The following is a 14,459-nucleotide window of genomic DNA, read 5'->3' on the forward strand; positions in this document are numbered from 1 at the left end:
ATCATGAGTCAACAGTGTGATGCAGCAGCTAAAAAGGCCAATGCGATTTTAGGCTGCATCAATAGACATATAGTGTCTAGATCAAGGGAGGTAACAGTGCCACTCCATTCTGCTTTGGTCAGGCCCCACCTGGAATATTGTGTCTAGTTCTGGGCACCAGAGTTCAAGACAGATGTGGAGAAACTGGAGCATGTCCAAAGGAGGGCAACTAAAATGGTGAAGGATCTGGAAACCATGCCCTATGAGGAACATTTTAGGGACCTGGGGATATTTAGCCTGGAGAAGAGAAGGTTAAGAAGTGATATGATAGTCCTGTTTAAATACTTGAAGGGATGTCATATTGAGAAGAGAGCAAGCTTGTTTTCTGCTGCTCCAGAGTTTAGGATCCGGAACAATGGATGCAAGCTACAGGAAAAGAGATTCCACCTCAACATTAAGAGGAACCTCCTGACATTAAGGGCTGTTTGACAGTGGAACACACTCTTGCAGCATGGTGGAATCTCCCTCCTTGGAAGTCTCTAAGCAGAGGCTGGATGGTCATCTGTCAGGTATGCTTTGATTGAGATTTCATACATGGCAGGGGGTTGGACTCAATGGCCCTTGTGGTCTCTTCCAGCTCTATGATTCTATGTAGATACAGCCCAAGTTATCGACATTCTTGGTGGATGTTGGTATTATCCTGTAAATTGAGACCATGTAGTGTTAGACTGATTGTTCTATAAATATTTGAAAAATCTCATTTTTTCTAAAATGTCTGAAGAGGATGACACCTCAGTGCCAAGCAGGGACAAATCAGAGAGGTTGTGATGTTCCAAGCTGTAATGCCTGGCTACTGGTTGCTCTAGTTTCTTAGTTAGAATAGCAGACTCGTGGTTTCTGAAGCATGTACACAGATCTGTGTTCTTTTGCCCATATACAGCAGATGACATCCTGCAGGCCTACATTCAGTCACATAAATAATATTGTAGGACAGGTAGGTGCTGTTTTGTTTAATGTAGTAGGTCCTGCCTGTCATTGTGCTCCTAAAATGACAGTTTACTTAAGCTATTTTTAAGTGATGCAATGTTTTGAATCTTGAGTGGAAAGCCCTGAATTGCTGATTGGTATTTTCAGGACAGCTTTCACCAGCGATTTCCTTAAATTTGATCCCTGGTGGAAAGCTGTAACTGGAGGGTTGCTGATAGCTTTAGTAAGATGCTCTGAATTTGTTAACAGTCAATAGATTTCTCTAACATGCTGGATGGAAATATATGACAGATGGAATATGTTGTTGGTTGCTACTTGACTCATATCTTTTGTCTCTCCCCCCCCCCCCCCCCCACACACACACAAAAAGAGGTTCTTTTGTCTTGTGGCTTGTTGCCAGAAGGAGGACCATCTAGCACCAAATTTTTCAGAAAAACTAAGCATAAAATAACTGTGATCTACATAAATGGAGCGAACTTCATGAACTTCCTATTATAGAACACCTGCTTTTCATGACTGAATGCAGATGTGTAGGATGCCATCTTAATTACATGGGGACAAACAACCACAGATCTGCATGTATGTTTCAGGTGTTATCAAGTTTGGTTCTAATAAAATTTTTAGGTACATGTGGTATGTACTATGACCCCTGACTGACCTCATAGAGGACCTGCCGTTAAGCCAAAGGCGAGGAGACCACGTAAGCAACTCACCTTGTAAAGGCAGAGTCCCTAGAAAAAGATGGAATTGGAAATTTTCAGGAGGAGGTTTGGGAGTCGCCAAACCAGTATCGCCACTGCTTGCCCAAGTGAGACAATAGACTTGGCCTCACACCTGATGAGCCAGTGATCAGCTTAACGACTCAGTAATCAAGTCGGATGCCCCTCCGAATTGTGTCCAGACCTAAATGCATTGTACAACACATTACCTGCTCTTGGCTTAACAAAGCCCAAGCAACCAACACCTTTGTCTAGCAAGTCTCCCTAGCCTCCAGATACATTTCGCACTTTAAGAACCCTGGATTTTTGGACACTTCTTGTGCTATCACCAGGTTGCAAGCTGGTCCATGCCAGTTTGAACTATGAACTTAGCTCCAGCGGCCCTCTTTCCCCCGCTTCTGTGGCCGTGATCCACTATCCATCCAAGCTTCATCAGACTTCCCGGAGAAGACTCCTAAGGTAGTATTCCTTAGTGGTGCCTCTCTTTCTCAAACCTATCTCCCTAACTCACCCATCCCCTGCTGTAGCATTGAATGTATGTGTGTGTGTGTGTGTGTGTATGTTCCCCTTTTGCTGTGTGGTTTTCCCTGTGCTTTAATAAACGTTACCCTTTTAATTGGACCTAGTTGGTATCAGCATCTCTTTCTCTTGGGGCTTGCTGGTGACCTCTGGTATACACTGTTTGGACCCAATTCCGGCACGTGGTTTTGTTAGGGCCTCCTCTTGGCTATATTTGAGCTAATTAAAATTCCCCTAAGCGAGAGAGTTCCTAACACAGGTATCTCAAGATTGCAATCCTGTCCAGGAAGCTTGAGGAACCAGAGGCCAGACATTCTAACTCAGAATACAGCATCCCCCCTCCCCCCAATTTATCTGTGCTTGTAACTAAGGTGTCATCTCTTTCAAGTACTTTGGATACATGGGAGAATTTCTGGATCTACAGACTTAAAACTCTGGGACCACAAGATAATATGTAATACCACCACAGACAGGCCAAAATAAAGCTGTTTTGGGTCACTCTGGAGGTATGCTGTTTAAATGATGCATGCGTCCTAAGAGGACAGACGCCATGCCAATGTCACACTCCAGTCCTAAGGAGTGGAGCACAGCTTTGGTGCAGCTTCTGGCTTCTTAAAATGTGTGTGTCATTTAAACAGCATACCTCCAAAGTGACCCGAAGCAGCTTTATTTTGGCCTGTCTGTTCGGGCCCAATAGAGACTAAATTGTCACTTTGGATACAACTCATATTTATTTTAAGTAAGTGAAAAAGGCAGAAGCCAAAACATTTTGCTAATACAATATACATATATAAGTTAACTGCATCCTTGTGAGATCCAGAACACTGACAGCAGACACTGGTGACACTGCATGCCAAAATTCTGGATGACCTCTCCCAGTGGTTTCATGTAGATGTTAATAACATGGGGGGGGGGGGAACAGAACCCTGAGGGACCCCATAGGCCAATGGCCAGGGGGGCAAACAGGAGTCCCCCAATATCACCTTCTGAATATATGTCAGTTGTTGTGATCTATTTTATCTGGCATTTATGAGAGATAATAGAATTAGAAGAATTAGAATTATGTATTAGAATTAAAGATATGTGAGTGAGAGCTCATGTCATTTCAATTGCATTTCAAACAACATCATTTTATTGTAAGCACTACCTCTATGAATAATAAAATGCATTTAATTCAAACATAGACAATCCTGCCATGTCCTATAGGCACAATAATACTCATAAAAACATCTTAATGCACTTTTCTTTTCATATATAGATCCCAAAGTAGTTTCTGAGATATACAAATATTAGACTGAATGTCATTAAGTGTTCTGGGGCAGTGTTGCTCTGGAATGAAATAATTAATATCTTTGTTAATTGAAGCTGCAGGGGGTATCTTAGGGAGGAGAAATATAATTAAGCAATTTGGAAACTGGCCATCAAATATATAGCCAATACTACTTCAGTGTTAAAGCAAGTTCCATGAAATGGTTGATAACCTCTGCTTGCACATTTTCAGGCTATCTGCTTTAAGACTGCTTTAACAAGTATTTAGTGATTCCTGTTGTTTTGGAGGAGTGATATGAACAAAATCCAGCTAAATCTCTTCTTGGTAATTCCCATTGGGAGCAGCATTGCTTTCAATAGTGCTTGAATGGGAAAATTTCCTAAGCATTCTGCCTTTTGAATGTTATTTCTCTTCTAAATTGCATTTGACTTCCACTCCATATTTTCTAAATGTGTGTTATCCCACTTGTAAATACAACGGGTTTTTAGGGATGTTGTGCTGTGTCCTTAAAAATTTCACAGAGCAATTAGACACAGACAATCAGAAAAGCTATAGCCTGCCTTTGGGCAAGCAGCTGATTAGGCAGGCCACTGACTTTCTTCTAGGGATGTAATTCTTTGCATATTTCACTCTCAAAGGAAGTGACAAATAATTTTAGCAATTTTCTTCCCCCTTTGAGAAACTCCTCAAAAACTGAGGAATTTTCAAATATTATTCAGTTTAGAACTTATTATGTGCAAAATGTACACCCCTCCCCCCCCTCTGTGTTAGGAAGGATATAACTAGGGGAATTTCTGAATTTAGTTCAAATTGCTGAGAGGGAGGGTCTTAAGAACACCCTTGTGAGACTGTGTCCTGTGATATCTATGAGAGTTGCACAAGAATCCCTTGAGAGACAACGCTGAGACAGACTGCTCCAACTGAGTCCAAATATTTATTAAAAGGGAAAAACAAACACACTGCAAAAGGCACACACATACTTGCAATTCTCAATGAAAGTAAAGGAAGGAAATTCGGGAGATAGTTGAGAGAGACAAATCTACGTGAGATACTTACTTCCGAAGGCTTATCTGGGAACCAGATGTGGATGTAGATGATGAGAGGACATGGCCGCCAAAACGTGGGGGAAAATGGCCAAGGGAGCTAAAATCAGAGTTCGGTCTGACATGAATCCAGGCTGTATTCTGAATGTAGCACACCGCTGGGTGCTTAGACCGAGGCTTGTATAGACAATTTCTAGCTTCTAGCTATGAACTTAATGGCTTAACTGCAGCCAAGACAAAGGGTATAAAGACCTGGGTTTTTGTTAAACCAAGGTGAAGAATAGTCTTAGCCAATGCACTTGGATCTGAACACAATCAAGGAAGGCAAACAGATGAAAAGATGGCCATTGACCTAATCACTGGGCCATCGGCTGTGAGGCTGAAAACAAACAGCAGGTATTGTACTGGCTTTTGGAGGAGATGTTTTTTCTTGTCTAGAAACTCCAAAACTTCCTGTGGGGAATTTCCAGTCCTTTTCTCTAGGGCTCCTACCCCCTCCTTTGCAAGATGCCTACATGACATCTCTGCTTTGGAGAAATGGCAGTGCCCCTAGGAGGTCAGCTTGAGGTCAAAGTGAATTCCACACACACTCCAAAATTTAATATAAATTGATATGCTCTAACAGTGTATTTCAGAGATATTATTTTCTTTGCAAAAAAAGTTGTGTGGGGCACCATTGTTACATAGTGCCGTCCACACAGCATGCATAACGATGATGTAACGCATGTGCTGCATCCAAATGGCACGGTGTGTGTGTGTGGCATGTCCACGCCAACCCAGGCTCCTTATGGCAGCCTGGTGGAGGTGCAGAAAGTAGCTCTGAAAAACCCCTGAGCAAAAAACCCCATGTCTTCTTGACCTCCTTTCTCCTCCCTCCTCTTCCTCCTCTTCCTTCCCCCCTGAAACTGTCATGTCTCATCCTCCTCTTGTCCACCTTTGTCTTGCCTCCTCTTCCTCTCCCCCTCACACCTGCTGTGCTCCGTCCTCCTCTTGTCTTCCTTTCTCCTCCCTCCTCTTCCTGCCCCCTGCACTTGCTGTGCCCCATCTTGTATTCCTGCCTCCTCCTCCTCCTTACCTAGGCTGCCAGGAGGATCAAGGATTGTGAGCTGGCCAGGAACTTGTCAGCGCAACTGCTGGGGTCCAACAACCACTGTCAGCAACTCAAATGAGTCCTGGGGTTAAATCAGACCTTTTGAGCAGAGCTAGCAATTTTAGAAGCTGAAGCGTTGCTCCAAAAGCAGTTGAGATAACAGCAACTGGATGTCTTCCAGGAACTGAAGCAATGCAGGAACCTCCAGGGACACTCAGCAAAGCGATGCCAGACTTCTTCTGATAAACCACCAGAGAAGCACAGTGCTATAATACAAATTCAGATCTCCAAAACTCCAAACCATACCAAACCAACTCCTACTACAAACCCACAAGCTATCATTTGCAACCCCTGGGTTTATATAGACTCCAGACCATGTGGTCTCCCAAACCCAGTGAGTTCCTGTGTGTAACCATGACAAGTGTCCCCTGTGCAATCCAGCCAGGTGGTTTCATCATCCATGGCTACATGCACCTAGACACTAAAGTGTCCTTGAGCCAATGAGCATCAGCTGTGCTGATCAGCCTTGTCCTTCTGCTGAAATGCTCATGGCCAAACACACACACATCAAGAATTTCCCTGTGTGCTGTGTTTTAACCTTTCAAATCCCTGACAGAACATTGTTCTTCTCATTGCTTTCTCGCAGCTTGAAGACTCAAGCTGTAATGGCAGCAGGGGCATGAGGGCAGGAAAACACAGCTCCAATAGGGCAAACCCAGAAGCCTGCCCACCAACAGCCACTCCACCAATCACCAGCTGCTTATGCCTATGGTGAACTCTGCTGGGGACAACTTTGTGTGCTCACAGAGATGGCTCCCTATGCTGGTTCTGGCACATGTGCCATGGGTTCATCATGGCTGGTCTAAGGTGTTAGATTTAATAGATCCAAGTTTAAATATCCACTTGGCACTGAGTGATCTTGTACTAGTCGCTATCACTTGGTTTAATCTAACTCATAGAATCATTGTTAGAACAAAAATGGAAAGAAAAACAATGCATGTCACTTTGAGATCTTTGATGGAAAGAAAAGATATAAACTTTAAGACATAAAAACTATTGTGACCAGGCCTTGCTCACAGCAGAAGGGTAACTAGTACAAAATGGATTACATCGGCAAAGAAGAAAGATTTGACACTAAATTCACCATGGCAAATTTCCCTTGAAATGTGCATTTCAAAAAGAGTTTGCATATCATATCTCTCATGAAGATCTGTGACACATAGCCAAAAGTGGAAAAAATCCAAAATCTTCAGCACTTGTCATATGATCTTGGCCTATGACAGTGATGTGCTGCACTTTCAACAATCTTATATTGGTTTTCATAACTACAAAGGTTCTCTCTTATGAGTTAGAAATGTATCAGAGTTGCATAGAACAATTAGCCCATAGCAAGCAAAGGAGTTCTGAAAAAGAGGATATTGTAGATATCAGCTCCAAGATCCCATTCAGATTATAGGACAAAGAGATGTAGGGAAAGCACTATTTTTTGATGGGCAACATAGCAGGACAAAGCATGCATGGACTAAAATTGTGAGATAAATATCTTCCTGATAAGGTACCCCTTTCTGTCTTGTTAATATGAAAAAAGCAATGTCTGGAGCTTGTATTTACAGTTCAAGGGAACTCATACTGCAGTATCCATGGAAATGAGGAAGGTGTGCAATGCTCACTTCAGAGCAACGCCATCAAACAAAGGAGAAGCTGCAAACCGACTGGAAAGAAACCATCCTAGCGTGATCGTCCTTGTTTTCTTATAAAAACTCACTTGAGCATTTCTTCATAGCATCCATTATGTCACAAAAAAATCTAGTTCAAAACAGCAGGTGTTTTCACTTTTTGCATTGTCTCAATGGACACTAGGAAATTCTTTTTCAGGGTGAAAAAGAAAAGAAAAAGAAAAGAAAATACAATTACAAGCCATATCAAATTTCACCCAGCATCTTTTGCTTCACTAGTTCCCCCCTTCCATTTCAAAGCATTTTTGTTATTTTTCTCTTTATGTATATATTTATTGTGTGTGCTATGTGCTTTCAAGTTGTTTCCAACTTATGGTGTCCCTAAGGCAAACCAATCACAGGGTTTTCTTGGCAAGTTTCTTCAGAACGCATTTGCCATTGCCACCCTCTGAGAACAAGAAAGTGCGACTTGCCAAAGTCACCCAATAGGTTTTCATTGCCAAGTGGGAATTCGAATCCTGCTCTCCAGACTTAAATCACTAAAGGGAAAACCCATTTTTTTCTGTATATGTTTTAACACTCTTGATATCAGACTCTGTGTCATTTGTCTGTAATTATTTTCTTTTTAATGTAGTGATTTAAATACTGTACTATTAGTAAATGGGAAAGAAAAGGAAGAAATAAAGAGCTTGGCTGGCTGTGAAAGGCATAGCTTTTCCAAACTGATGGAGGCAGATGTTTTCACAAGTTGTCACTGCTTCCCTCCTTTTCCCTTGTGTGTGAGTAATGTTATGATCTCTGATCCTATCCATATGAAGCAAAGCTCAACTACTTCCAAATGCCTGAAGCAGATTTCATGTCTATCATCACAATTAGGAAGTAGGGCAGAGCTCCAAATATTTCAATGGAGTGCAAATACAGCTGAACTCAAATGAGGCAAACATCTTTCTATGATCTTTGAATGATCTTTCTTCAGGAAAATTCCTTATTATGTATGAGCTCTCCAGGACCCGGCCTGCCATTAGGCAAAGTGAAACAACTCTCTGAGGCAGCATGAGATGAAAGGGCATCAAATTGGTATTTACTATGTTGCATTATTGTATTATTAATGCCAGGGGAAAATCCTTGTTTAATTTTCAGCTTCTTGTGAAATAATAACTTATTTGGTCTGAATGGTGAGAACCCTGCTTTAGAAAAGAGGCATTTTGGGCCTGAGCAGACAGAGCTATTGTGCCCCCAGTGCTCACTTGGGTTAGTTCCTGAGTTGGCACGGGGATGGGCTTCGGTTCACATCCCCATTCCCACACCGAGCCAGGAGCTTTTTGGCATAAAATCCTTCTGCAAAGCTGTTGGCTCTCCTCTGTGTAGACTCATACAATCATAGAGTTGGAAGAGACCGCAGGGGCCATCCAATCCAAACCCCTGCCATGCAAGAAATCTAAATCAAAGCATCCCTGACAGATGGCCATCCAGCCTCTGTTTAAAGATCTCTAAGGAAGGAGACTCCACTACACTCTGAGGGAATTTGTTCCACTGTCGAACAGCCCTTACTGTCAGGAAGTTCCTCCTAATGTTGAGGTGGAATCTCTTTTCCTGGAGCTTGCATCCATTGCTCCGGTTCCAAGTCTCTGGAGCAGCAGAAAACAAGCTAGCTCCCTCCTCAATATGACATCCCTTCAAGTATTTAAACAGGGCTATCATATCACCTTTTACTCTTCTTTTTTTCCAGGCTAAACTGGACATAATATTCCAGGTGGGGCCTGACCAGAGCAGAATAGAGTGGCACTATTACTTTCCTTGATCTTGACACTATACTTCTATTGATGCAGCCTAAATTCGCATTGGCCTTGTTAGCTGCCACATCGCACTGATGACTCATGTTCAAATTGTGGTCTACTTGGACTCCCAGATCCCCTTCACAGGTATTTTCATTCAGCCATGTGTCTCCCATCCTATATCTGTGCATTTCATTTTTCCGCCCTAAGTGCAGTACCTTACATTTCTCTGTGTTGAATTCATTTTGTTAGCCTTGGCCCAGCTTTCCAAACTATCAAGGTCATTTTGAATCTTGATCCTGTCCTCGAGGGTATTAACTACTCCTCCTAATTGGGTGTCATCTGCAACTTTGATAAGTATGTGTTATCAAGTTTGGTTCTAATAAAATATTGGGTACATGCGGTCTGTACTATGACCCCTGACTGACCTCATAGAGGACCTGCCGTTAAGCCAAAGGCGAGGAGACCACGTAAGCAACTCACCTTTTAAAGGCAGAGTCCCTAGAAAAAGATGGAATTGGAAATTTTCCGGAGGAAGTTTGGGAGTCACCAAACCAGAATCACCACTGCTTGCCCAAGTGAGACAATAGACTTGGCCTCACACCTGATGAGCCAGTGATCAGCTTAACGACTCCATAATCAAGTCGGATGCCCCTCCGAATTGTGTCCAGACCTAAATGCATTGTACAACACATTACCTGCTCTTGGCTTAACAAAGCCCAAGCAACCAACACCTTTGTCTAGCAAGTCTCCCTAGCCTCCAGATACGTTTCGCACTTTAAGAACCCCGGATTTTTGGACCCTCCTTGTGCTATCACCAGGTTGCAAGCTGGTCCATGCCAGTTTGAACTATGAACTTAGCTCCAGCGGCCCTCTTTCCCCCGCTTCTGTGGCCGTGATCCACTATCCATCCAAGCTTTATCAGACTTCCCGGAGAAGACTCCTAAGGTAGTATTCCTTAGTGGTGCCTCTCTTTCTCAAACCTATCTCCCTAACTCACCCATCCCCTGCTGTAGCATTGAATGTATTTGTGTGTGTGTGTGTGTGTGTGTGTGTGTGTGTGTGTGTGTTCCCCTTTTTGCTGTGTGGTTTTCCCTGTGCTTTACTAAATGTTACCCTTTTAATTGAACCTAGTGGTATTAGCGTCTCTTTCTCTTGGGGCTTGCTGGTGACCTCTGGTATACACTGTTGGGACCCAATTCTGGCACATGGTGTTGTTAGGGCCACCTCTTGGCTATATTTGAGCTAATTAAAATTCCCCTAAGCGAGAGACTTCTTAACATATGCCCCCAATTTTGTCATCCAAGTCATTGATAAAGATGTTGAATAGCACTGGGCCCAGGACAGACCCCTGTGGGACCCCATTGGTCACTTCTCTCCAGGATGAAGAGGAGCCATTGCTGAGCACTCTTTGGGTTCAGCCAGTCAACCAATTACAAATCCATTTAACAGTTATGTTGTCAAGCTCACATTTTACTAGCTTGTTTGCAACAATGTCATGGGGATCCCTGTCAAAGGCCTTACTGAAATCAAGATTTACTATATCCACAGTATTCCCTTCATCTACCAAACTGGTAATTTTATCAAAGAACGAGATTAGATTTGTTTGGCATGACTTCTTTCTCTGAAACCCATGTTGACTTTTTGTGATTATGGAATTGCCTTCTAGATGTTCACAGACTCTCTGTTTAATGATCTGTTCTAGAATCTTTCCTGGTATTGATGTCAGACTAACTGGACAATAATTGTTGGGATCGTCTTTTTCCTCCTTTTTGAAGATGGAGACAACGTTTGCCCTCCTCCAGTCTGCTGGGACTTGTCCTGGACTTCAACACTGGAACATACATCCTCAGAATGTGGTGGAGTCTCCTTCTTTGGAGGTTTTTAAACAAAGGCTGGATGGCCATCTTTGTGTGTTCCTGCATGGCAGGGGGTTGGACTGGATGGCCCTTGTGGTCTCTTCCAACTCTATGATTCTATTATTCAAAGTGGTGGGCCTACATGGATGGGTGCATCTGTCTATTTCTCTTTCTTATTAAGTTTTTTTAAAAAAGTTTTCCCCTCTCTGAATAGAAAATATTTGTTCATTTTGGTAATTTCTTATGAAAAATGAAGTGGAATGAAAGTCTCACCCATCCCTATCCTTGAGTAGGTGGGCTCACTTAGGGAAGTAAAAATAAAAGTTTTGCAATTGTGCAGAAAGACCTACAGATGACGTTTTGTGTGAAGGGACACAACACATGCAAAGGGGAATGGAAAAGTATCCTCCATCCACATCTGTCATGTGCCAATATAAACCCATGTTTATCTCCTAAATCTTTGTAGTGAAAATTTTTGTGAGCAGCCCTTTTAAGAAATATTGAAATGTAAGGCATTGTTGTAAGCATGAAATTAAATCATGCTTTAGGATGACTCCTATGAAAGGTGTTTCTATATGAATAATTGACTAAATGTTTTGGAAAAGTTACCTTTTTATTCAATTAGTTTAAATGGATTTGGCAGGAAATGACCACTTGTCTGAAGAACATGTTTCTTTTTTTCTTCTTCTGGGTATTTAAATCTGTTCATTCACAGCCTAATTTCCTTGTTAGATCCAAGAGGTCTGAAGTACGTTTGCATAATTCTCACTGTGAGCAATGTGTCCAGTTAATTTAAATCACATTAAAACTCATTATTGTTTTCTTCCGGTCTCACTGAAATTACATTTTAAGGTTCTTTGCTTTGAAATGGTGACAGTGCAACTCCGATCCGCTAGCCTTTCAGCTGGCTTCCTGCTCAACATTAATGCCTGCAGAGAGTTGAAAAGCATCATCTAGTCACATCATTTAGTGGGAAATGAGAATGCTGCTTTCTAATGATGATTTCATTTGAATTGCAAAACTTTGCCTCCATTTTCATCTACTGAGTTGCAATGAAGTCCTGGAGCCTCATCACAATGTATTTTTGAAACACAGACAGCTGGATTGGGTATAGGGGTGGGGCCAGCTCCATCCAGGACAGTTATGCCACGTCTTAGTACACAAAACAGCACATTTGGTGCCCATAGATGGTTCTGTTTTGTATATGATACATAAGGATTATACAAGGAACAAATGGATAGACAAAGGAGCTGGAAAAATAAAGCTGGTGAACATTACATTTCCCATGGAGGACGGGTAATGGCACTGAGACAAATAACTAGGCAACAAAACCAGCTCCTGTTTCCTGTTCCCTGCAGGGACCAGAATTGAATGGAAAATGCTGCTATTTTAAATTTTGCATGCACAGTCTGGAAAACATAAGAACATTAGAGGAGCCCTACTGGATCAGACAAAAGGGATATCTAGTCCAACATTCCTAATCCAACCAATTGCCCACAAGCAGGATATGAGTGCAACAGGAAAGTCTGGAGACCTCTTCTGACATCACACACACTTGACCTCATAATTTGAAACTAGTAGACATTTGAAGATTCTTTGACTTTAGATGAGGAGTATAGGTGAATAAACAAGTGATAGGTCTGTAGAAACGTACTTCAGATGACAACTGGTTTATACTCCTGGTCAGAAGCTCTGGTTCTGTTCAGTTATTTTTCCTAGCCCACTGCCTCTGTGATGTAACTTCTCTGGACACTGGGATGTAGGTGCAGCTTAATGGATGCCTGGTTAATCTATGCAAACAGCTCTTATAATATCAATGTGCTACTGCCAGGATAGCATGACCTGCTTCTAACCATTCTACTATAGCCAGTATTGCTTAAACATCTGGTCTGCTTCTGAATGAGTAGTGTATTACTTCAGGGTGGCCATGTTCCACAGTTGTAAAACCATTCTTGGTTGAATCTACATGGGCAGGCCTATATAAGGCCATCCAAATGCTACTCCTAAGTGATGTGAGAGTTAGTAGTGTTGCAAGACTTCACCATGTGATCTGGAGCAATAACTGCCCTAAACCACACTGTCATGGCCAGCCAAGATCAGCTCTCGGAGGATGAGGAGGAGGATGAGCCTCCTCCAGAGCAAGGGCTGATTGAGGCAACGCCAGGTGCTGTTCCTGCCCTGCCAGGTCCCAGCTGTGATCCTCCAGCCCCAGAGGAGGAGGTTCAACCAGGTCCTAGTGCCAAAGAGAGGCTTCCTTTGGTACCACAGCCTAGTGGTGAGTCTGGAGACGAAGCTTGCCTGCAGGTGCCTTCTTTCAAAGAGAGAAGAGCCGAGAGTTCTTGCAGACGCAGATCACAGAGGATTGCCGAGAGGCAATTAGCCAACCAGCCTCAGGTGGCACGAGGGAGAGTTTCCCTTACTTAAGTGGGAGAGAGACTAATGCTGGTTGCTAGAGTTTATTGCATGATCTCTCAGCGTGATTGCTGCTAGCACTAGCTCCTAGTATCTGGATTCTTTGTTACCTTGACCTTGGACCGGACTTTGTTATCTCTTGGCTGTTTGACCTTGGACTGTTTGACCAACGTTGTTTCTCGGTATCCTGACTTCGGCTTGACTCTCGGAACGTTTGGACTTCTGGAATTCTGAACTCGGCTTGTTTTCTCGGACTGCTCTCAGACTGATTCCTTGCAAGGTCTGCTTTACTTTCACTTCCACTGTGCTAAGGCTCTGTTATCGGCTACTGTCAAGTGTCTGCTGGCAGCATTCCCGGACACACACCAAAAGTCTCACAGTGGGTGTTACCTTCATGAGACTTTGCTCTGGAGTTGCACCTGGGTTTGAAGCACTGGCTCAGTGTAACCGAGACTCCTCTGAAATCATTAGGTTATGTGTTCCATGATAGCATGATCCATTTCTAACCATTTCACCATAGTCAGTATTGCTTAAACATCCCATCTGCTTCTGCATAAGTGGTATATCACTTAAGGATATTTTTTTTCATTTGTGTCCGTAAAGAAAAGTCTGCATCTAGGTAAAGCCATATGTGTGTGTGTGTGTGTGTGTGTGTGTGTGTGTGTGTGTCATCATCTTCCTGCAGAGATGCATCCTTCAAAGAGCTGGTGACAGGCATAATTGACAGCACAGATTGTTGGCTACAGTGCTAATTGCAGCTTGGTTATATGCATCCCAGTGTCTAAAGAAGTTACTGAGCATCCTGCATGGGAAACAGTGTTCAAAGTGAGGAGAAACAGGCATCACTGAATAACAGACTAGAGAATGAAAGCAGAAATAATCCAGTACACTGGCTCAGTGCTAGAGAATTCTGGGAACTGTAGTTTTGTGAGACATTTAGCCGTCTCTGTCAGAAAGCTCTCATGCCACAATAAACTACAATTCCCCAGATTGCCTAGCACTGAGCCTGTTAAAGAGGTCTCCAACTGGATTATTTCTGCAGTGTGTTTTGGACCACAGTTTCGGTAGGAAGGATCAGAGCTGGTGATGATTTAATTTAGACCACCAGAGTAAGATTCTGGAGATTCTGG

This window comes from Sceloporus occidentalis, unplaced genomic scaffold, assembly GCF_023333645.1.
Source record: "Sceloporus occidentalis isolate IW3139 unplaced genomic scaffold, rSceOcc1.0.p SCAF_4, whole genome shotgun sequence".
In the NCBI taxonomy this organism is placed as follows: Eukaryota; Metazoa; Chordata; class Lepidosauria; order Squamata; family Phrynosomatidae; genus Sceloporus; species Sceloporus occidentalis.